Source organism: Dama dama, chromosome 22 (genome assembly GCF_033118175.1).
Source record: "Dama dama isolate Ldn47 chromosome 22, ASM3311817v1, whole genome shotgun sequence".
Taxonomy (NCBI): Eukaryota; Metazoa; Chordata; class Mammalia; order Artiodactyla; family Cervidae; genus Dama; species Dama dama.
Genome location: NC_083702.1, coordinates 31,009,692 through 31,034,522, shown reverse-complemented (window position 1 = coordinate 31,034,522; position 24,831 = coordinate 31,009,692). Strand labels below are relative to the sequence as shown.

General features: G+C 39.9%; 1 long non-coding RNA gene across 2 annotated transcripts in view; it reads right to left on the bottom strand.

The window, feature by feature from the left end:
* Window positions 1–24,831, bottom strand: part of LOC133043835 (uncharacterized) — a 41,058-nt gene that overhangs the window by 9,031 nt on the left and 7,196 nt on the right. The window contains exon 3 of one of the 2 annotated variants that reach the window (XR_009689775.1): window positions 20,273–20,479. The exons of the other annotated variant lie outside the window; for it this stretch is intronic. This is a non-coding gene — a long non-coding RNA (uncharacterized LOC133043835). Of the gene's footprint in view, window positions 1–20,272; window positions 20,480–24,831 lie in introns of those variants that run through there. 2 annotated transcript variants of the gene reach the window in all.

The window sequence follows — 24,831 nt, the reverse complement described above, 5'->3', positions numbered from 1 at the left end:
CCTGGAGCTTGCTCAAACTCATGTCCATTGAGTCGGTGATGCCATCCAACCATCTCATCCTCTGTCATCCCCTTCACCTCCTGCCTTCAATCTTTCCCAGCATCAGGGTCTTTTCCAATGAGTTGGTTCTTTGCATCAGGTGGCCAAAGTATTGGAACTTCAGCTTCAGCATCAGTCCTTCCAATGAATAATCAGGACTGATTTTTAAATAGGATTGACTGGTTTCATCTCTGTGCTGTCCAAGGGACTCTCAAGTCTTCTCTAGCACCACAGCTCAAAAGTAGCAATTCTTTGGTCCTCAGCTTTCTTTATGGTCCAACTCTCACATCCATACATGACTACTGGAAAAACCATAGCTTTGACTAGATGGACCTTTGCCAGCAAAGTAATGTCTCTGCTTTTTAATACACTGTCTAGGTTTGTCATAGCTTTTCTTCCAAGGAGCAAGTGTCTTTTAATTTCATGGCTGCAGTCACCATCTGCAGTGATTTTGGAGCCCAAGAAAATAGTCTGTCACTGTTTCCATTGTTTCCCCATCTATTTGCCGTGAAGTGATGGGACCAGATGCCATGATCTTAGTTTTTTGAATGTTGAGTTTTAAGCCAGCTTTTTCACTCTCCTCTTTCACCTTCATCAAGAGACTCTTTAGTACCTCTTCACTTTCTGTCATAAGGGTGGTGTCATCTGCATATCTGAGGTTGTTGATATTTCTCCCGGCAATCTTGATTTCAGCTTGAGCTTTATCCAGCCTGGCATTTCGCATGATGTACTCTGCCTACTGGCATCACTGACTCAATGGACATGGGTTTGGGTAGACTCTGGGAGTTGGTGATGGACAGGGAGGCCTGGCATGTGCGGTTCATGGGGTTGCAAAGAGTTGGACACGATTGAATGACTGAACTGGAACTGGAAGTCTGCACATAAGTTAAATAAACAGTGTGACAATATATAGTCCTGACACATTCCTTTCCCAATTTTGAACCAGTCTGTTGTTCCAGCCTATGCTATACAGTAGTCCTTTGTTGATTATCTATTATATATATATATGTGTATAAAAATATATGTATACACACATATATTTATTTAATATTGGGTAAAGTAATGGCAACCCACTCCAGTACTCTTGCCTGGAAAATCCCATGGACGGAGGAGCCTGGTAGGCTGCAGTCCATAGGGTTGCTACGAGTCAGACACGACTGAGTGACTTCACTTTCTTTTTTTTTTTTTTCATTTATTTTTATTAGTTGGAGGCTAATTACTTTACAATATTGAGGTGGTTTTTGCCATATATTGACGAATCAGCCATGGATTTACATGTGTTCCCCATCCTGATCCCCACTCCCACCACTCTCCCCATCCCATCCCTTTGGGTCTTCCCAGTGTGCATTGGAGAAGGAAATGGCAACCCACTCCAGTGTTCTTGCCTGGAGAATCCCAGGAACGGGGGAGCCTGGTGGGCTGCCGTCTATGGGGTCGCAGAGTCGGACATGACTGAAGCAACTTAGCAGCAGCATATTTATTTAATATTAGCATATGTTTGTTAATGCTAAACTCCAATTTCAGCTGAGACCTGCAAGATAAGAAGTTGCAAGAGGAAAGGCAATAAGAAGGAGGCAAGCCTGAGACAGGGCTTATTCAGAGGAATAAGACAAAGGCCATATGCCTAAGGGGTGAGCATTTGAAGAGTCAGAATACTAAAGGCCTCCACTTTTACTCTAGAAGCAATGGGGAGATATTGAAAGGATCTTGGCAGGGAACATCATGTAATTTATATATATATATATATATATATATATATATATATATATATATATATATATATATGTATTTAGAGTTTATTATGGTAGCTGCAAGTAAAATAGAAAAGAAAGGGACCTGCTTGAGAACAGCAAGAAGGAGTAAGATGAAGTCTTGATGGAGGAAATAAATGGGAAAAAGGATAGAAATTAAAAGATTAGGGTCATATTATGAAAACTTTTTATACACTTCATTAGGTTCTCACAGCAGGTATACTGCGGTGGTTTGCCATTCCCTCTTCTGGTGGATCACATTTTGTCAGAACTCTGCACTATGATCTGTCTGCCTTGGGTAGCCCTACACAGCATGGCTCATAGCCTCACTGAGTAATGCAAGCCCCTTCGCTATGACAAGGCAGATATACAAATGATACCACTTTAATGGCAGAAAGCAAAAAGGAACTTAGGAACATCTTGATGAGGGTGAAGGAAGAGTGAAAAAGCCAGCTTTAAGCTAAATATCAAAAAAAAAAAAAAAAAAAACTAAGATCATTGCATCTGGCCCCATTACTTCAATGCAAATAGAAGGGGAAAAGGTGGAAGCGAACAGATTTCTTTTTCTTGTGCTCTAAAATCACCGCAGATGGTGACTGCAGCCATGAAATCAGAAGACAATTGCTTTTTTGGCAGGAAAGTCATGACAGTGTGCTGAAAAGCAGAGACATCACTCTGCCAACAAAGGTTTGTATACTCAAGGCTATGATCTTCCCAGTGATCACATACAGAGCTGGACTGTAAAGAAGGCAGAGCACCAAAGAATTGATGCCTTTGAACTGCGGTGCTGGAGAAGACTCCTGAGATTCCCTTGGACACTGAGGAGATCAAATCAGTCTTAAAGAAAATCAACCCTAAATACTCATTGGAAGGACTGATGCTGAAGCTGAAACTCCAGTATTTTGGTCACCTGATGCGAAGAGCTAGTCCCTGATGCTGGGAAAGATTGAGGGCAGAAGGAGAAGAGGGCAGCAGAGAATGAGATGGCTGAATGGCATCACTGATGCAGTGGACATGAACGTGGGCAAACTCTGGGAGATGGTGAGGGACAGGAAGGCCTGGTGTGCTGCAGTCCATGGGGTCATGAAGAGTCGGACACGACTGGGCGACTGAACAACAACAACATGAAGACTTTTAGTGTTTGGGTGGGAAGTATGGATTTAATTTAGAAGGAAAGAAAAAGTTTAAACAAAGGATGTGATTGTGGTTTCACTTTATGAAAATGATTTTATTAACAGTATGTTGGACAGTCCAGAGAACAGAGAGGCATGAAGATCAAATTGGAGGTAATTGTCTGAAGTGAAAAGTGAAAACAACATAGGTAATGAGGGCTTTGTCTAGGACGAGAGTAAGAAGAGTGTAAAAAACAGACATGTGTGCACAGAACACTGTAGGAGAGGAAATCTCTAAAATTTGGAAATTTACTGATGAGAAAACAACCCCCTATTGATGACTAGGGGATCAAAGAAGAGTAATTATGCTTTATGTTGGGTTTTTCATCAACCAAAAAATGGATAATAAGGGACATATGTGTGTGTGTATGTGTGTGTGTGGCATCTGCATAGACAACTCAGATGACACCTCAGAAATGGATGCCAGAAGAGAGAAGAAAGAATGCCTAAGTCGATAGAGAAAGAAAATATGCTAAATTTCAGAGAGACAAGAAGAGGGAAGATTCTGTGGGAAAAAAAATATACAAGAAAGGGAAGGGAAAAACCTGGAAAATTTATCACAGAAACTCCAAAATAAGAGAACTCTCCAAAGGATAAGTAAGATCAATAGTATTAAAGTGACAGAGAAAGAAAACAAATCTCTTGCGTCACTATGGCTGCTTTTCAAACCCTATTTTCAGTTTAGTTCAGTCGCTCAGTCGCGTCCGACTCTTTGCGACCCCATGAACCGCCGCACACCAGGCCTCCCTGTCCATCACCAACTGTCGGAGTCTACCCAAACCCATGTCCATCGAGTCGGTGATGCCATCCAACCATCTCATCCTCTGTTGTCCCCTTCTTTTTAAGATGATTTAATATCCTGACTTGATTCAGCTGTATATGAGTCAAGAAATACCCTAGTCATGCTTCATCAGAGGTTACATAGAGGTGTTGACAAACTGTTGTCAAACGTGTGGGAATTCCACGTTATATCAGTTGGTTGCACATCAGTGGACAAGGATAGTTCTTGGTGCTTCTCAGTTATTAAAGCATTTTGTTACAGTTCAGACCCTAAAAGTCCTGTCCCAAAGAATCCTTTAGTTCCCGAGCCTCAGACTCCTTGGCTTTGGTCATGCATTACTCATTTAACAAAGAATCTAAACTTGGTGAAGATATACAGGATGTACACGAAACAGATTAATTATCCTGTCCTATGTTTTTGTTGTTCAGTATCTACTTGCTACATTGGTTCAGTCTTGTCCAACTCTTTGTGACCCTATGGATTGTAGCCTGCCAGGCACCTCTGTCCATGGGGTTCTCCAGACAAGAATACTGGACTGGGTTGCCATGCCCTCCTCCAGGTGATCCTCCAGATCCAGGGATCAAACCTGCATCTCTTCTTTCTCCTGCATTGGCAAGAGGGTTCTTTACAACTGGCACAACCTGGGAAACCTAAGAAGAGTATTAGGTGGGCATTTTTCTAAAGCCTTCTCACCATCAACCTAGGTTGATAATCCAGGACTCTTTTTCATTTTTTAAATATTCACTTTTAATTGAGTTATAATTGCTTTGCCATGTCGTGATCCAGGACTCTTGTAGCTGATCCAAGTACTGGTCCCTTTTGTACCCTACTGTATTCCATCTTCAGTTCACATTTTTAAAAAAATGTTTACATTTTTTTAAAGGTGGTCACTTGGCCCAGGGTCCTACTGAGATGTAGGCTTTGCACTTTTGTTCATGCCCACTCTATTCTGTGTCTATTCATTCCCCTAAAGCAAAGGAATCTTCATCCACTTCCAAATCCTCAATTATTTTACGACTCTGGAATCTGAGCCTGGATCACATCATTTTCACATCCTTATATTTAAACACTTTAAGTGCTTTCTAGTAGGGCAGGCATAGGAGAGCTTAGAAATGTTGATTTATTTCTCATGTGCCATAGAAGAATGAAGAATTATAGATTCTTAAGTAGCGCCCATTCACCGCAACTAGAGAAAGCCCAAGTGCAGCAGCAAAGACCCTGTGCAGCCAAAATAAATACATAAATTTTCTTAAAAAGAAGAATTATAGATTCTTAGGATGTTAAGATTACAAGGGAAAAAAAAAAGATTACAAGGAAATTCTGAGGTTATGTAAGGCAACACTCTTCATTTTGTGAGTGAGCATCCGAAAGGCAATGTTGTTTAAAAGAAAGTTGAATCAATTTGCCCACTTCTCCTTCCACCGTACAATATAGTTGTTTGGGGGGAAAAGGGCAAAAATATTAAAGCCACACCATCTCTATTACAATTACATGTATCACATATATTACACAATTTAAATCATGTCATATATATGAAGTGATTTTAACTGTTAGTTGCTATATTTTTAAACTGGCTTGAAAGGCTTTCCCAATTTTGTGTATGATAAGTGAATGGTGCTACTTTGTTTCAATGAGCATTGAAATCAGACCACTCAAACAATGCTTACAGAAAGTACTTGCTTCTCCTGTTTCGATGCTTACTGAGAAGGTGAGAGGGCAAGTGAGTCACCCAGAATCTGGGAAAAGAAGCTTCTCTATTGCATCTGCCAAAAGAGAGACTCCATTTTAGTTAATAAGAAGTCTGCATTAATTCAACATTTGGATGAGGCCCAAAGTCAGTTGCAGTAAATCTCGATAACTACTGCTCATTTCAAGCCAGAACCAGGCAGTTTGTTTATTTTAAACGCTTGCTCGATGGGTTACTCCCCTGGGAAAATGACCTTATTTTCATCTCAGGCTCAAGGGAAGCTTCTTATACTGTGGAATCTTCTTCTAGAACATGTCTGGAAAGTTGAAAGTTATAGCTTATACTCAGCATCATAGGGTTCACTTCATTAACAAAGTTTTTTTATTTTGAAAAATAAAAGTAGGAAGACTGATAATATTGAAACCCTTCCTACTCCCTGCCCCCACCCCCAGTCTGAAATCAGACTAGAGAACTGCTAAATGGGCTTCCCAGGTAGTGCTAGTGTTAAAGAACTAGCCTGCCAATGTAGGAGACTAAGACAAGCGGGTTCCATACTTAGGTCGGGAAGATCACCTGGAGGAGGGCATGGCAACCCACTCCAGGATTCTTGCCTGGAGCATCCCATGGACAGAGGAACCTGGCTGGCTACAGTCCATGGAGTTGCAAAGAGTCAGACATGACTGAAGCAACTTATCACACTTGCATGCAAATACCATCTACCTTAGGGCATTCTCTTTACTTGCAGTGTCCCAGAGGGGCTAGGATCAGCTTTAAGAGTCCTCTTATGGGTAAACTCAAAGGAAACCTTTATTTTCAGCCCCAGAGGTGACAGAGGTAACAACCCTGTAAAGCGAAAACAAACTCAAAGGTTTCTATGGACTGTGGGTGGGTGTGAAGCAATGTAACAGGTAAACTAACAGCAAAAGACACCAGCTTCCAGAGTGGCAGGAGGTGAGTTTGGAGTGATCTTGTGTAAATGTGAGACCTGTTTTCACTCTAGAATTCCCCCTCCTCCCCATCTTCTCCCTCCTTCTTCCCCCTTCCCACTCCTCCTCCCTTTTCCCACTTTCTTCTCCTCCCCCACCTCTTTTTCTTCATCTCTGTCTACAAAATTACCAGCTAGGCAGGTGTTTGTGGTGCTTGCCTTTGGTTAGGAACCAGGTCTCTCTTGCCTACTCATCTAAGTTGTAAATGCCCCTTGGAAGATAACAGCTTATGTTATCTCAGTCACTAACACAACTCTGTGCCTTGGTTAATTTTTTGACTTTTCTTAAACACCCAGCTGAGGAAAGAAAACTGCAGAAAAGGAGCTTTGTAGTTGGAAGTGAAACACCATAAGCACAACTCTGGAGCATCTGTCTTCACCTCCCTAAAAGGTTGAATAGGAAACCTATACAAACATAGATGTAAGCTATGATCTCACCATCCTCAGAAATCCTTGGGTCTGGAGAGTGGGGGTGATGGGCGGGGGAAGGGAAGGGAAAGACGAGATAACAAAAGAAAAAGGGAAAAGAGTGAATAAGAACATAGTGGTGAAAAGATTGGATCACCATCTCGCTCAGAACCACCAGGCCATCAAGTTTACACCTTGTCAAAAATCACTCCATTTCTGGAGCCAGACTTCCACTGCATGCTCAGTCACTCAGTTGTGCCCGGCTCTTTGCAGTGCTTTGAACTGTAGCCCACCAGGCTCCTCTGTCCATCAATTTTCCAGGCAAGAATATTGGAATGGGTTGTCGTTTCCTCCTCCCAGGGGATCTTCCCAACTCAGGGATTGAACCCAGGTCTCCTGTGTCTCCTGTAATCTCCACAATACAGCTTCTGCACATACATACAGCCTCTATACATATATACAGCCTCTGCACATACATACAGCTTCTGCACATACACACAGCCTTTGCACATACAGCCTCTGCACACACGTACAGCCTCTGCACATACAGTCTAGTCCCCCATCTGAGGTCACAAAAAAAATCATTTTGACCAGGATGCTTACCAAAGATACATTGAGACTAGACACCTTGTCCAGAATCATGGTGAAAACAGGCTCCTAGTGACAATTTCAAGATGCCTCAGTATGTCAGGTAAAGCAACACAGGCTGGTGAACGGCAACCTGTGCAAGATAGAATCTGTCGATATGCCAGGCCAACCCTGCTTCTTCTGCTGGTGTCTATTACAAGCCAGAAGCAGAAAAGGAGAATGGAAAATGAGAGGTGACCCCATAAAGCTCTGTGTCCAGATTCATAGACTAACCTCCCTAATCACTCTTCAGATACCCTAGACACAAAGTCTGTACAAACAAACAACACCCCCACCCAGATATATATATATTAATAGGAATTTTTTTTCCTAGTGCTCCATTCTCTCAGAACATTTACTCAAGACATCTTGGTTAGAATAATAATCAGGAATTAAAAACAAGTATAAGTCCCTTCTTTGCATAATCAAAAAGTTTCCCATATGAAAAGTGCACTACCTCTCCAACAATATTGGGATATGCTGAAAAGGAGATAGTGTTTTCTTGGCAGAAAAGATTTTCAAAAGCAAGTGTTGCCCTCCTTCATGTTCTATATTCACAGCATTCAGTGTGAACTTTATTAAGTTCAAGGCATTAATAAAAAAATAGTGCGTTATAAGAATTCTTCAGTAAGCTACCCATATTTTTTCAGGGTCTAGGCAAACCACTTGGTGACCTATGATTTGCCCACTAGTAACTGAGATACCAAATAAACTTTGGCAAGGACCTAACCAGGAATCTATTGCTGAAGCCATAATTGTATCCATGTTTAAAGTAATAGTAGATGACAGCCTACCTTGGTTTTAAATTTCATAATGCTTGAAAAATAGCTCAATAAAAAATTTGCATTTAAGCAGTTGTTTAAAAACACTTTGCAGTTGTACATTTTATGCAAGAGAGGTTTTCCCAAATGGGTAGAAAGTATAGCTTGATATAGAAAATACTGGCTAGCAACTTCACTTGTGGTTTCCAATATGTAAAGAGAACAGATCAAAGTGCTGGGAATATACTATGCTAAGACTCTGCTGTTGCTGCTGCTGCTAAGTCGCTTCAGTCATTTCCAACTCTGTGTGACCCCATAGATGGCAGCCCACCAGGCTCCTCCGTCCCTGAGATTCTCCAGGCAAGAACGCTGGAGTGGGTTGCCATTTTCTTCTCCAATATGCTAAGACTCCAGTGTTACTAATATAGGTTTAGGTTCCTCAGAGAGACACAAACAGCAGGAGGCAATGAAATTCCCATGGTGGTATATTCAATCTTAAGAAAAATAAACTTGTAATATCAGGGATTTAAAAAACAAATTAATTTGAGGTGACCATTCACTATACAAAAGACAAGCCCATATAGTGACCTAAGCAAGATGAGAAACTAAAAAGATCCAGGCCCTCCTTCCTTCACAGAAACACTGAGTTAACAATGATATCAGACCAGAATACTTATGTGAGAACTCTAGAGACCAGCTGAGAAGCTACACCATTCACACCAGTGTAAAACCAAGAAGGGATTTCAGGGAAATGGGTAGGTTGAGAAGTTTGCCAGTTTTGCAGGTCAGTCCATGCCTCTCCCACTATGTGGCATAATGCTACTGAAGGGCAACTCTGAGAAAGCTTCCCATCTGGGACTTCTCTCCTCTCTCTGGACAGAAACAGAAGAATAGGCCAAGCATCCAATGTTCTAGCTTGCCTGGGGGATACCTGAGAGCCTGGCTTCTGTCTCTCCTGACTCCAAATGCTAACTGGACTGGTGGCATAATTTGGAAGATGCTGAGAATAGGCCAGCAACCACTCACGTTAGAACTATAGTTCCACATGCAAATACCAAGAAGAATAAGCGATCAGAAAATGTTTGAAAGGTCCTGGATCCTCTAGCCAGGGTGACTGGTGAAGGTCTTCTCCTCTAGAGAGCCACTATGCAAAAATTAGGCAAATCAGGTCTTTTTTTTTTTTTTTTTTTTAATGCCCAAATCTCAGCAAAAGATTAAGAGGAACACAAATAAACAGGAAACCCTGGCTCCATTAATGGAACAAAATAAAACTCTATAAACTAAATCTAAAAAGATATAGATCTTTGAGCTGCCTAAAAATGAATTTAAAATAGTTGTCAAAATAATATTCAGTGAACTAAAAGGGAATATAGATACACAGTGGAAAAAAATCAGGAAAATTATGTATAAACAAAATAAGAATATCAATAAAGAGATAGAAACTATTAAAAAGAATCAAATGGAAATTTTGTAGCAGGAAAAAAACCATAATTGGGGTGAAATATTCACCAGAAAATTTTAACATCAAACTTACCAGCCAAAAGAAAGAATTAGTGAACTTGAAGAAAAGTCATTGAAATCATCAAGTCAGGAGCAAAAAGAGAAAAAAGAAGAAAAGTGAAGAGCACCCACAGGACTCATGAGACACTATCACGTGCCCAGAGTATGAATTATAGGAATCCTAGAAGGATAAGAGAGAAAATGGCAGAGAACTTATTTGAAGAAATAGTGACTGAAAACTTCACAAATCTAAGCATAGAAAATAAACATAGAAATTCAAGAAGCTTAGGAAAAAGCAGAATCTTAAAAACAGCAACATAAGCACCTTGTCATAGAAAAGGGAATGTCCATATAATTACCAGTGGATTTGTTAGCAGTATTTTGCAGGCCAGAGGTAGTGGGATAATGTGTTCAAAGTGCTGAATTTAAAAAATCTGTCAACCAAGAATACTGTATCTAGAAAAACTATACTTCAAAAATAAACAAGTTAAGATTTTCCCAGATAAACAAAAGCTGAAGGGATTCCTTAATACTAGACCTGCTATATAAGAAAAGCTAAAGGGAGTCCTTCTAGTTGAAACAAAAGATAGGTAGATGGCTACATAAAGCCACATGAAAATATAAAGTTTCCTAGTAAATTAAATATACATTTTGGTGTGTAGAATTTAAATGACAGAAGCACAAAAAGTAGCTCTAACTACAAAAAATTAACCATGTCAATTGGTATACAATAAATAAAGATGTAATTTGTGACACCAATAACATTGCCAGGGAGTGGAGAAAAACATTCTAAACCCCAAAATAACACCCTGGAAAAAATAAAAAAGATTAGAGCAGAGATAATAGAAAATAGAAAAAAAAATCAATGAAGCTAATAAAAATTTTTGTCTGTTAAATTCATAAACCCTCAGCTAGATTCATGTCAGAAAGTAAAGAGAGAGAGAGGAGACTAAACAGTTAAAATCAGGACCAAAAGAGGACATTACACATAGGCAGGGAAATCACAACTCTTCTGCTTTCAGGTAATCACAGAGTAAATAGTTCAGAACTACCTTCTTGCTGAGAACAAGAAAAAATTGGGAAAGTATTTGAAAAACTGTTTGAAAGCAATAGAGAGTTAATAAGCTAGTAAAGAATGATGAGACAAAATCCACAGAAAGATAAAGGCTTAAAAAGGTGAGCTAGAATTTAGGACCACTTTTCTTCTGCAGGAATTCTTAAATTCTATTCAGGTGATGATAACACGATGACACACCAGGAAATAAGATAATATGAGTTAACCAGCAGAAACAACAGACAGTAGAAACAGATCAACAAAAGCTCCAGACACTGGAGTTATCAGAGGGGTGCTTTAAAACAACACTCACTTGATTCAAGGAAATGATGAGATTAAAAATTTTAGCAGTGAGCTGAAAATAGGCATATTTATATAATAGATGAGAGCTTCCCAGGTGGCACTAGTGGTAAAGAACCCACCTGCCAATGCAAGAGACAGGAGACATGGGTTCAATCCCTGGGTGGCAAAGCCCCCTGGAGGGGGGCATGGCAACCCTCTCAGAATTCTTGCCTGGAGAATCCCATAGACAGAGGAGTCTGGCAGGGTATAGTCCATAGGGTCGCACACAACACAAGCAACTTAGCACGCACGCATATAATAGATTAGAACTCAAAGAGTATAGCAGCAGGTGTGGAAAGAGTGAGATAATTAGTGAACTGAGGGATCAAAACCCACAAGTCCATAATGAAACGTGAAGAGACAAATGGGTGGAAAACCTAAAAGAGAAACTACAAGACAGAGGACAGAGTAAGAGTCAACAAGTAATAATACTTGTGCTTGGAGTTCCAGAGAGAGAGAGAGAGAAGAAAATGGTCAAAGGCATTGTTTGAGGAAATAGTGGCTGGGAGCATCTCAAAATTAATAAAACCACAGATTCTAGAATCCCTTACATAGTCAAACAGAGAAGTAATTAATCGACCTTCCAAGGACAAATTTGTGAAATGTAAGCATACTTTTGGAAATATTATCTGTAGAACTGAAATAATACCACTTCACGGGATTGTTGTATGGCCAAATGTGGTAACATATATGCACACCATAAATAAGTTAATTGTTATTTTGACTATTTTAATAGTCTAAACTCTTTCATTTACTAAGCTAAAAAATCTTGTAAAAGCCTTTATTTCATACGTCTTGAAAATACTAGGTTACATATCCATATAACTTATAGATTCGACTCATATAACAACACCCATTATAATACATGAGTTTCACGTTAACTATTCTCCCTCTTGGGGTTCCAGGTAGCTCAGAGGTAAAGGATCTGCCTGCCAATGCAGGAGACGCTACAGACACACATTCGATTCCTAGGTCAGGAAGATGCCCTGGAGGAGGAAATGGCAACCCACTCCAGTATTCTTGCCTGGATAACTCCATGGACAGAGGAGCATGGCAGGGCTACAGTCCATGGGGTCACAAAGAGCTGGACACGACTGAGCCCACACAAACACATTCTCCTTCTTAGCCTTTATAATTTTTGAGTGTAATATTTATCAATCTTAAAAAGTTGCTGGAATGATTTGGAATTACTAGAGCCAAGTGTGGTTTTTCTGGCATCGAGGAAGGAATGTGGAAGAAAACCAGAAAGCTAAACCAAAAACTGAGCTTCAATAGTCCTTCAATGACTGTGGTATGGGATCAATATTGGTTTATATGCTTGTGAAGATAAAGATCATGAAAACTCCATGGTTTATGTGACGCTCAAATAAATCTTTTTTAAAAATCCATATCTGATTCTTAAAAACTACTGTAAGATAAGTACTGAACATTTATAATGCCAGGGAGTTGGGAAAGCAGAAAACTTGAAACTCATAAACATTTTAATGACCTAATAAGAGTTATTTTCACCTACAGCTATTGATCAAACTCCAGGAGAAGGGAGATTATTCAGCCAAGTTTACTATCCTCACATGACCTATGTTGGCTATTTATCTTTTTTGCCCTCTGTTGAAGTTCAAATCAAGACTTTCATGTTAAAATAGGAGGATAATTTACTGAGTGAATTAAAGGAATCGACTTGCAGAGCCAAACAAACAAGAAAGCATCACAAACATTTTGTTTTTTTCTGGGATGTTTACTTTCAAAATCGTAGATATATGTACTTTAATAAGAAATTATTTAACCAATAGCAAATCATCTACCCAGAGTTTCACTGTCATAGTAGCTTGCACTCGGTCCAGGAAGATACAATTTTCTCTCCACATCAGATGTCATGACAATGTTTTCAGCTGGGGCCAAGTTTTCAAAAATGAAGTACAACAACCAGGAAAGTAAACAACTATTAGTATAACTACAGAAAATTAATAAACTTTAAACAGAGTCAAATAAATTTTGAATTAATTTGTTTAGCAAATATGTATTTGGAGATCAACTACAGAAAGACAAGGACCAGAGGAAAAGATGAGAAGATACAGGGCAAACCTGAAGGGTTGTACTCTAGAGATCAGCACCCATGCAACCCACAGTTAGAGTTGTTCAATAGCTAAGATGCACAGTTTTTGCATAAGATATTATGGAACCATAGTTACAGGTATTTCTAAGTATTCTTGGCAAAATCCACAGAGACTTCAGAGAGGTCCACCAAAAAAATTGAGAGTGAGGAAAAGGGGGCAGCATTCTAGTCTGTAAGAATAGTTTGTGCAAGTGAATTACATTAAATGCTTAAGCATAAAAACAACAACTAGGGAAGAGTAGTAAATGAGATTAATTAGGTAACAGGGGGGCTTCCCTGATAGTTCAGCTGGTAAAGAATCCGCCTACAACGCAGGAGACCTGGGTCGGGTAGATCCCATGGAGAAAGGACACACTACCCATTCCAGTGTTCTCGGGCTTTCCTGGTGGCTCAGACCACAGAGAGACCGCCTGCAATGCAGCAGACCTGGGTTCGATCCCTCGGTTGGGAAGATCCCCTGGAGGAGGGCATGGCAACCCACTCCAGTATTCTTGCCTGAAGAATCCCTATGGACAGAGGAACCTGCGGACTACAGTCCATGGGGTCACAAAGAGTCAGACACAACTGAGCAACAAGCACAGCACAGCACAGATATTCAGGGACTAGATATTGAAAGAGTTGAGACTTCAACCAACAGGCCAGTTGTTTTCGAAAGAAACCAGTGGTTCCCAAAACCACTCCACTCTGTGGAGTCCAAGAGACCAAGTAGATGGCCCTGCAGGCCAGGCCTCTTGGAGTAAAATGATGTCACTTTATATATTGAGGATTCCAGAAACATTTTAATTGAAAATCACTGCTGAAAGCAATAGGAGCTACAAAGGACTGTTACCCAGGTTTTCTCAAGAACTGAACTAATTAAAATATATTTCGCAGAATTCGTTTCAAATTATTTCAGTATATTCCTGTTTTAAAAGCTACATCATCCATTTTAAAAAGACAAGGAAAAATGACAAGAAGCAGAGGCAGGGACCCAGAAGATGGCAGAGAACACCTGCTGAATTCTGATAATCTGCATTTTGCTGTGTTAGATCATCTTTAAGCGGGTTGGCAACACACTTAATATGACACACATCATCTCTTCCATTGAAAGTTGCCATGTCTGACAATCACAGATACAAATGATAGCTCGGTTTAGTGATGATACCTTTATGTCTTACAGTTCTTAAATATCCTGCAACATATAGGAAGAATAAAGAAGTTACTAACAGCAGACTATCCTACCTTTAGGTATAATAATTCTAAATTCCAAATATTGTGTGAAATTGATCAACATGAGCTTTAACAAAACTAGATTCTCACTTAAACAACAGAAGTTCCGATACTTGCGGGTATCCCAGGCATTAATCATTAAACAAAATCAATAGGGAGAGACAGCAGCTGCTTATCCCCTGATAACTATACCATGAAGACACTCTTTGTTAAAATGTAGTTGGTGTGAAATTGACTTTCCAAACCCTTAAACCAAGCAGAGTATTTCTAAAATATTCTTTATTGTATGATTCCCAGAATGGTTCCCCTTTGGTTATTTTGAGAAGCTGTGATTTTAAACAAAAATCTCCATATATATCTCAAAATTCATTCTGCTATTATTGATGAAAATATAGAAACTAGAACAACCACATGGAAGACTGTCGAGACAAGAATGCTGGGGCTTACGACTGAAATAATTTATTATTTGCTCAGAGCCAGCAGTATGCTTAGCATGAGGCAAGACAGCCAGAGAACAGGATCCTAGCCATTGGTCTCACAACTTAAGCCAGACACACAAACAACCAAATCATAAATCAAAACAGCTAAAAAATGGTATAAATTTCACAGGCATGAATTTTGGTGTTGATATACTTTCTTGGCAATAAAAAATTAAGAGATACCAGAAATAATCATCATAAAGGTTGTCAATGCATGTTATTAATCCAGTCCCATAATCAACTACCTGACTGAATTATAAAAGCATATTTTTGACATTTATATGCAAGCATGGAAATGCATATTTTTTGCAGCAGCACTTATAAAACATTTTATTACATAACGATATGAAAACAAATTATACTTCAGGTCCTTAACTTCTTGTGTGTACATTCATTAGTTTCCACTTTCCATTCTCTCTTGCCTTCATGATCAGTAGTCTTTTTTAATAAATAGGAGGGAGCAGTAAGCCAATAAGATTAATATTTTCCCTGCTTTTTTTTCCTCTTAGGGTAAATTTTTATACCCAGTCACATGGATATTAATATCACTGTGGCTCAAGACATCAGAAAAGCATGAACGAGGGACTTCCCTGGTGGTCCAGTGATTAAAAATCCACCTTGCAAGTCAGGGGATAAGGTTCAAGCACTAGTCCAGAAACTAAGATCCTACATGCTTTAGAGCAACTAAGCCCACACGTCACAACTACTGAGCCTGCACGCTCTGGAACCTGAGTGCCACAACTAGAGAGTCTGCATACTGCAACAAAAGATCTCACATGATGCAACTAAGATCTCATGTGCTGTGACCAAATAAATATACATTTTTTAAAAAGAACAAAAAGCAAGAACATCAAATATTTTCCCTGTTGTCACCTTTCCAAAGAGTGACAAAAATCTTGATAAATAGCTTTGAGATGAGAAACCTACACTTGGGTACAATTCACAAATTTTCTGTCTTTATCCTTCTGTAGAAATTAGGTGATATTTAGGTTTTGACTATCATAGAACACCTTTGGACCTCTGTTTCCTCACCTGTAAAATGGGAGTCGGTATGCACTCAATAAAAGGGAAAAGGAGGTTAGGCTCATAAAGATGAGTTTGGGGGGATAATGTGGGAAGGAGAGTCATTTTTTTTCCTCTTAGCAATGGAAACCCTCAACAAAGGACTGAAGAGCTCATGACTCTGCTGTGGTCATGACGAAGTTCCGCAGCACTTGGTCTCACCATGGCCTCTCAAGGCCACTGTGGCATGTACTTGAGATGGATCCCCTGAGTCCTTGGTCCCACCCTGCCCACTCAACATGCCTTTTATTTTTTCCTTTTTGGTGCCTACCTCTGGGCCTCAGCAGTGAATTCTGTTTCTTCCCTAACTCTCATCTTTCCAGCCAGTTGTTTCATTTCAGTCCGTTGCAGGCACTCCAGCTCACATCACTTCACATGACTAGCTAGTCCATAATAAGCACACTGCCATCTTACTGTGGCCCTTGGCACAGATCAATCTACATCACCGGACTACTACCAAAACACACACAGCATTTATTTTTTCATAACGTCAAGCAAAATCATAACATGAATTCTACTGTCAAGTAAGTGAGCTGAATCCGGAGGCGAAAGTTGTTGCTAATTACCTAGAAATTTGCATCCTGTATTTCACAAGGAAGAGAACACAATTTAGAGAAAGGAAAAAAGCCAACAGTTCACAGTACACGCATTACAATAGGACGCTAAATCTCTTCTACTGTTTCCCAAGTTATACAGTTCATTTTCATTGGCTCATATAAACACTCAAGTCTGTTAAAGTTAGCAGTGTGACCAGTACTAGGCTAAAAGTAGACTGGAAAGAATTTGCTTATATACACAACTACAATAATTTGAGAAGCTGTGATGAGCTATGCATTAGCCTATCATTTACTCCCTCCATCCCCCCATAATCTTTTTCTGCATCCATTTGAAAGAGATTCACCCTTTTTCTTCCCTGGGACAGATCTCAGCAACTAAAGCTCCAAGTCTCTAAATTATTGAGCACTCACTGAAGAATAGGCCCCAACAGAAGGGGGCTATGTACTGTGCTTCATTTAAAATCACCAACACCCTGGGGAAGAAGGTGGAAAAAAGCTAAGCTCAGATCAGGCAAGTAACTTGTTCAAGGTCACACAGTTTTACGAGTGCCTAAACCAGGATCCTGGTGGGCTGCAGTCCATAGGGTCACAAAGAGGATGACATGACTGAGCATGCATGCACACATGCACACAAGCCAGGATTAAACCAGACAGATGGAGGATGCTAGAGCTTAAGATTTTAACTATATTCTCCATGTTCTCAAATGTCAATCTTGATAGGAGGGCAGATCAGGCAGAGGAAGGCAGTGTCCTCCTGACAGTAATAAATGGCTTCCTTTCTGTGGCCAACATTTGTTATTTGTCTTTTTTCCCCCGGTCATGGAAGCCTGATGTTGTTAGGTGTGGGAATGGAGCATGTGTTCTCAGTCGTGTCTGACTCTTTGAGACCCCATGGACTGTAGTCTGCCAGGTTTCTCTGTCCATGGGATTCTCCAGGCAAGAATATTGGAGAGTGGGTTGCCATTTCCTTCTCCAGATCTTCCCTACCTACCCAGGGATCAAACAGGCATCTCCTACATTGGAAGGCAGATTCCTTTATCACTGAGCTATCTGGGAAGCCCAAGGTGGGATGGGAATGTGCCTAGCTAAATACATTTTCATCTTTCCTTGCACCTAGAGATGGCCACATAACTCATGGCTAAAAATATGTAAATTAAATTCTGCTAGGCTGTTCTGGGAAAGGTTGTGGTTTCAAGCTTTCCCAGAAGGAAACAAAGGACAAGCTTAATTAGAATCTTCCCTCCTCCTTCCTTCCAAACCCAAATGTGAGAAAAAAGGCTGGAGGAGCTTGCATTTGTCATTTCAAAACTATAAGGGAAAATCTAAAACCAAGCAAAGACACAAACTCATGGAGACCTTGGCAATGAGATTGAAACCAGACCACCTCCTCAAGATAGCTTGTAAAAAGACAAGACCTTCTTTCTATGCTCTGCTGCTGGCCGGGTGCTCTGTTTCTTGTAGGTAGATACTGGCAGCCAACACAGGCTGTTAGAGACTAGCGTACCCTAAGTTGGTGCTTCTCTATGTGGTTACTCTTCCATCCCAAACACATATTACCAACCAAAGATTTAAATAATGTACAAACTATAGAATCTATGTTTAGCTATGTACCTTGAGGTCAGCTGTGTCCTTACTCCACATAGATGCAATGATTTTCTTTTCTGTCATTTATTTGTTCACTTCTCATTTGTTTTCTTTTCTTTTTTTTTTTTTTTAATATTTATTTATTTGGGTGAGTTGGGTCTTTGTTGCAGCATGCGGGATCTAGTTCCCTGACCAGGGATCAAACCGGGGTCTCCTGCACTGGGAGTGCAGAGTCTTAGCCACTGGACCACCAGGAAAGTCCCCTCATTTGTTTTCTGTGCATATGTTTGTTTCCGTCCCCTAAATATTATATTCTTCCGGGACAATGGAGGGTTTTGCATGTGTGAGGAATTGATAAATACTTGTCAAGTGAAATGCAATAAATCAAAGGGTCACTTGTTACACAAATTTTTGCTGAATTTTATCATCTCTTTAAAGTTCAAAACTTGCTTTCAGGCTGAGGTTTTATTTTTTTCCTACTGCATGGAAGAGTTATGTGAAATACTTGTCAGCGTTATCAAGTAGCAGACTAATATTTAAAATCAAGTAATGATCTCTAGTCTCTATCTTCCCTTGATTCTCATTTAACTAACTGAATCAAGGAATATGTTGTAATTTAGTTTTGAGTTTCCTTGGTTCAACTCAATGGAGGACCATGCTCTGACACAACATTTTCAGGGTGGCCAAGGTAGAGGACAAATCCAGTCTAGTGAGAGATATTCTTTCCCAGAGTTACTGGAGCTGTCGTTCTGAAATCATCCATCTGTACCTGCTCTGGACATCAATAGTGAAATGACATCACCAAAAAGTGAAAACAGTTTTCAGAGATGAGTTGTGTTGTAACTTAAAGCCATAGTATTGGAGTGGGGTCCCCAGACTTGCACCATCAACATGCTCTGGGAACTTGTTAAAATTTAAAATTCTCAGGCCTTAAAAATCTGTATTTTAACAAGTTCTCTAGATGACTGTGGTAATGCTAAAGTTTGAGACCCACTACTTTTTTTTTTTTAACTGGATTAACAATAGAAGGGACTGACCTGGCAGTCCAGTGGTTAAGACTTTGCCTTCCATTGCAGGGGATGTGGGTTCAGTCCCTGGTCAGGGACTTGTGGCCAAAAAACCAAAACATAAAACAAACAGTATTGTAACAAATTCAATAAAGACTTAAACAATAAAAGAAGGAAATAATTAAAGTGCCTTTGAAGAATCTGGAAAGAGAAGAGGAGATGTGAGAAGGAGAAACAGGTAAGTATGTTGGCTGATCACTGTGGGACATTTTTTCATGATTATCCCCCATACCACCTTAACAAAATGTTTCTGTGAAATCTATAAAAGGTATCACAATGGCTTTTGGGGAAATTGATGTGATAGAATGTGTGTGTACGTGTAGAATCTGGTCAGGGTGGGGACCAAGTTCTGGGCATAGGTTGATATGGTGGGAGAGGGAGGGAGAAATTTCATGATCCAACAGAAGGGACAGGAAAGGCCTCATTGACTTCTAAGTTATACGGGGAGTTTCCCTAAAGAAGTTATCCTAGTGACATCTGACACAGAATCTACATGTGTTGCAAACACTTCCCTTCCCGTCCTTCTTCTATCTTGGCACCCCTGCATAAGTGCTCCGCCACCCTATATACATAAACACACAGAGATTTTCCTAGATGTAGGAAAACATCCATATTGCTTCAGCACTTCTTTAATTGGACATTTTTATCAACTTTTATAAACTCCTTGCTATCAAGTCTTGATGTAACATCCTGATATTGTTTTTCCTCCCTGATCACCCATCAGAGTCAAGGTTCTTCCTGGAAAGTGGATTTCCTGTTATCTTTAGGGAATCTTGGGAGGAAAATATACTCTTGAAAACAGTTACAGAAATCCTCCTTCGGAAGTTTTGTCATTTATTTTGAATTTTAACCTTCCACCTAGATACAATTTTCACTCTTGCATTGATTTGTGATCCCCTCCATCTAGCCTGTGAGCTTCTTTCTATCTCGGACTTGGTGTTAATTCATCTTTGGGTTCTCAACAACTAGTAATAGTGCCTGATATAGAGTGAATACTCAGTAAATAGTTTTTTAATTTTATTATTTATTTATTTTGGCCACACTGCGAGGTGCGTGGGATCTTCAACCAGGGATTGAACTTGAGCCTTCTGCAATGGAAGCATGGATTCTTAACTGCTGAGAAGTTCCTCAGTAAATGCTTGATGAGTAAATGAACGATGTTGTCAATAGATGCTAACCCTTCTAAGGCCTCAGCTTTTCCCACTGGACTCCTGTGCTGGATACTTGCCCTCTGCCCCCTCCACTCTCTTATAGTTTGACCCTTTGATGGCTTTGGCCAATGGAGATCCATGACAAGAGATCTGGAGGGAAAGAAGAGGGTTAGATCAGAGTGTGTATTCCCTTGCTGCCTTCTTACCAGTGGAGCCACCTTGAACTGGTTCTGTCCCTTGACCTAAGGTCACTACTTCTTTCAAGGTAACATCCTCCATGCTCTTAGTTCTCATTCTAGAAACTTCTTCCTGTCGTTCCTTTGGGATAAAGAATGGTAATAGCTCTCCTGACCCTAACCAGGTTGACTAGTCTTTGTGGTTGTTCTGTACCTGACCCACATCCCTGTAAATAGACCCATTATTAAGCCATCCTCAAATTACCCTGTTCTGAATGAGCCATCTGTTTATTGTTGGAACACTGACTTACATAACTGTCAAATATAAAAATATTGGAAACCCTTACATACCTTTAAATATTCTCCAACAACTGGCTTGTTCTCAATACATGTTATTTCTGCATAAATATGCTATTTTAGATATTTCATAAGCATAACACTTTACACCAGGGGAGTTATGAAACTTACATCCTCTCTAGCCTCTTGGAGAGGCAGTGAAGAGGGGCTCTGAGCCAAGTTGAGTCTGTCTATAAAATGCTCTAATAAAGCCAGGATTCCTGCAAATAACTTCACACAAGTAAAGGATTTCAGAGAATGCACAGATATACATGTAAAAGATATTTCATTTGGTTTTCACATGCATAATACAATTTTTCCTGTGGGTATAATATCTTTGACATATTCCTTTTGTTTTTTTGATTTCTTAGAATAGTTATATCTTAAACTTTTCTTCTTAGCAATGAAATCACTTATGAAACTTTTTAAAAATGTACTTTGAAATCTGTATTTCAAAATACTAAAAACTTCTAAAAGGTCATCAGATGGTTCTGACTGGAACCCAGAGTGGTGCCCCAGATATATTATAGAGGTACAGGGCTGGTATTAAATATTTTTGACTCTTTGATTTTTTATATCCTTTTGTAAATGTCATACTACAGTCCAGGATTGTAGATAACCCACATTCTTGTCTTTGCATACAAGAGAAATGGGGAAGGAAGTATCCTGAGAATCAGAGACCCTTACTTGTCCTACTTTGTGGCTGCTGTACCTGGTAAGAAAGTGAATGTGTTAGTTGCTTAGTCGTGTCTGACTCTTTGTGATCCTATGGACTATAGCCTGCCAGGCTCCTCTGTCCAAGGAATTCTCCAGGCAAGAGAGTGGAGTGGGTAGCCATTCCTTTCTCCAGGGGATCTTCCCAACCCAGGGATCAAACTCAGGTCTCCTGCATGGCAGGCGGATTCTTTCTGAGCCACCGGGGAAGCCCTAACTTACCTATAAATAAAACAGTTGCAGTTAATGATCTCTAGAGTCATTTCCAAATCTGTAAAATCTTATCCTGGTGTCTTTAGGGAAAAAAAAGGAATGTTTCTTTTCAAAACTCAGTATTGGGCTTCCCTGGTGGTACAGTGGATGAGAGTCCCCCTGCCAATGCAGGGAACATAGGTTTGATCCCTGGTCTGGGAAGATCCCACATGCAACTAAGCCCATGCACCACAACTATTTGAGCCTGGGTGTTGCAACTACTGAAGCCTATGAACCTAGAGATCCTCAACAAGAGAAGCCATCACAATAAGAAGTTTATGCTCCGCAACGAAGAGTAGTCCCACCTCACTGCAACTAGAGAAAGCCCACAGGTGGCAACGAAGACCCAGCATAACCAAAAAAAAAATATATATATATATATAAAAAAAAAATGTCCACCACTCAGGGCCTTAAAAAAACAACTCAGTATTGGGACTTCCCTGGTGGCCCACTGGCTAAGACTCCATGATCCCAGTGCAGGGGGCCTGGGTTTAATCCTTGGTCAGGGAACTAGATCCTACATGCTGCAACTAAGAGTTCTCATGCCACAACTAAAGAAGCTGTGAGCTCCAACTAAAACTTGGAACAATTAAAAAGATAAATAAATATTTTTTTAAAGACTCAGTCTTCGTAACTGTGTCCTAGCTATATAGAACCCCAAGTGATTTGAAGCCCTATATTCATTATCTCCAATGAAGGGAAAATTAACTATGCTGTTCAACAAATTCTCAAAATTCTTTCTGCCTATAATTTCTGCTTCATTAATTACCGCAGCTAAATTAATCATTTCACATAATTATTGAAACAACCCCTTCCTCAAATCTCACCCTCCAGCACTCCTGACCTCATGTTACCATTATGGGGAAGGAGTAGGACTGCCCATAACACCTTCTGTGTGCCTTACTGGGTCTATGATATCCAAATATGTTCCTTAAAATCTCATGATTTTAAGTAACCAATGTACTCCACCAGGTCACTCCCCATGGCTTTCCTTTTATGATTTGGATTTACAGAAGACCTTCTTCAGTCTGGTGGCTCAGACAGTAAAGAATCAGCCTGCAATGTGGGAGACCCAGATTCAATTCCTGGGTTGAGAAAATCTCCTGGAGAAGGGAATGACTACCTACTCCAGTATTCTTGCCAGGAGAGCTCCCATGGACAGAGGAGCCTGGCGGTTGACAGTCCAGAGGGTTGCAGAGTAGGACACAACTGAGCGACTAACACTTTCCCTTTTCCTTGATCTATTCAATCTAGCCCTCTTGAAATGGTTCTTATTTTGAACTTCTTTGCCAAATCTGTGTCTGAAAACATACCCAAGTTTGGCGCTTTTTCCTGTGACTACTGCTTCCTCCATAAAGCCTCCTGGGGCCAGAAGACCAGTTAACACCTCTGTGTCCCCTTCAATGACAGCAGGACCTTAGCAACTCCCCCCCTTACTCATCCAGCAGTCCTGTTGAGCACCTATACCAAGGGAGTACTCCGTGCATCACTCACAAGTGCTTGATGTCCTTTTACACGTGAATATGAAACCTTGTTATTCATTGACCAAATAGATAAATATCTGCTTGTGCTCACTTGTATCAGCATAGACCTATGAGGATATGGAAATAACATCTGCTCACTGTAGTACAGTCATGGCATCAGTTGTCAAGGTCACACTGCTTGTTCCTTGAAGGCGTACTAGGCTTCCAGAACCCTCCTGCCCAGGCACCAGTAAACACCAAGATATGCAGCTCATATTCTCTTGCTATGATGAAGGACTTTCTACCCTTAATGCCAAGAGTACTGCCTGCCCACAGCCCCTCGGGTCAGCCTCCTTCAAATATTGCCTTGACCGTACAATTCTTGCCCAAGTCAATTTCTCTTTGAAGATGACCTGTATCTAAAAACTGTTTGGCCTGGGAACAGAAAGATCATCTTTCTCCTTTCAATCTAAGGTAGCTGTGAAGTCCTTTAGAATTTCCCACAGAGCTGGCTGAGGCTTTTGCTGAAACTGTCTGGAAGTTTGACTTTTTCCTCCATTGAGTTCTGCTTCTTACTCTCTCTTTCAAAAGCGTTGCTCCTAAGAGCCTCCATAAAATCCCTCCTGCATCTTGATCTCCATGTTAGATTTTGTTTCTCAGGGACCTCAACCTACAAGACACATAATGGTCGAGCAAAAGTTCCTACCACTAAAGGAGTAGGAATTCAGAGGGAGAGCACACCTACAGCAGATAAGATCTCAGTTTCCCAACTTCATTTAGGTTGGGAACCTCATTCCCAACCTAACTGTCCACTGACAGATGGACAGGTAAAGAAGATGAATGGAGACACACACACAAAATGGAATACTCCTTAGCCATGAAAAATAATGAAATAATGCCATTTGCAGCAACATGAATGGACCTAGAGATTATCATTCTAAATGAAGTTAGTGAGACAGAGAAAGACAGCTATCCTAAATATCACTTATATGTGGAACTTAAAAAAATGATATAAATGAACTTATTTGCAAAGCAGAAATAGACTCACAGACATAGAAAATGAATTTACAGTTACCAAAAGGGATGAAGTAGAGGGATAAATTAGGAATTAGGAGTTTGGGATTAACCTATACACACTTTTATATATAAAACAGATAACCAACAAGGACCTACTGTATAGCACAAAGAACTATATTGGATACTTTGTAATAACTTGTAATGGAAAAGAATCTGAAAAAGAATAGATTTATATATGTGACTGAATCACTTTTTTGTATACCTGAAACTAACACAACATTGTGAATCAACTATACTTCAATAAAAAGTAAAAAAAAAAAAAAAGAATGAGATGCAGTGACTAAATAAACTGGTTCCAGAAAGTATCTGTACTTTTCAAGTCACTAAATTTAGTAAGTAGAAATAAATGTTTAGTGAGATATGATTTTTTCCTCACGAAGTATTTTATATTCATAGTAAGATTTAAAAAATATGAACACCTAAATATTACTATATCCCCCAAATAACAATAATTTCTTAAATATTCTAATACTCAATCTATATT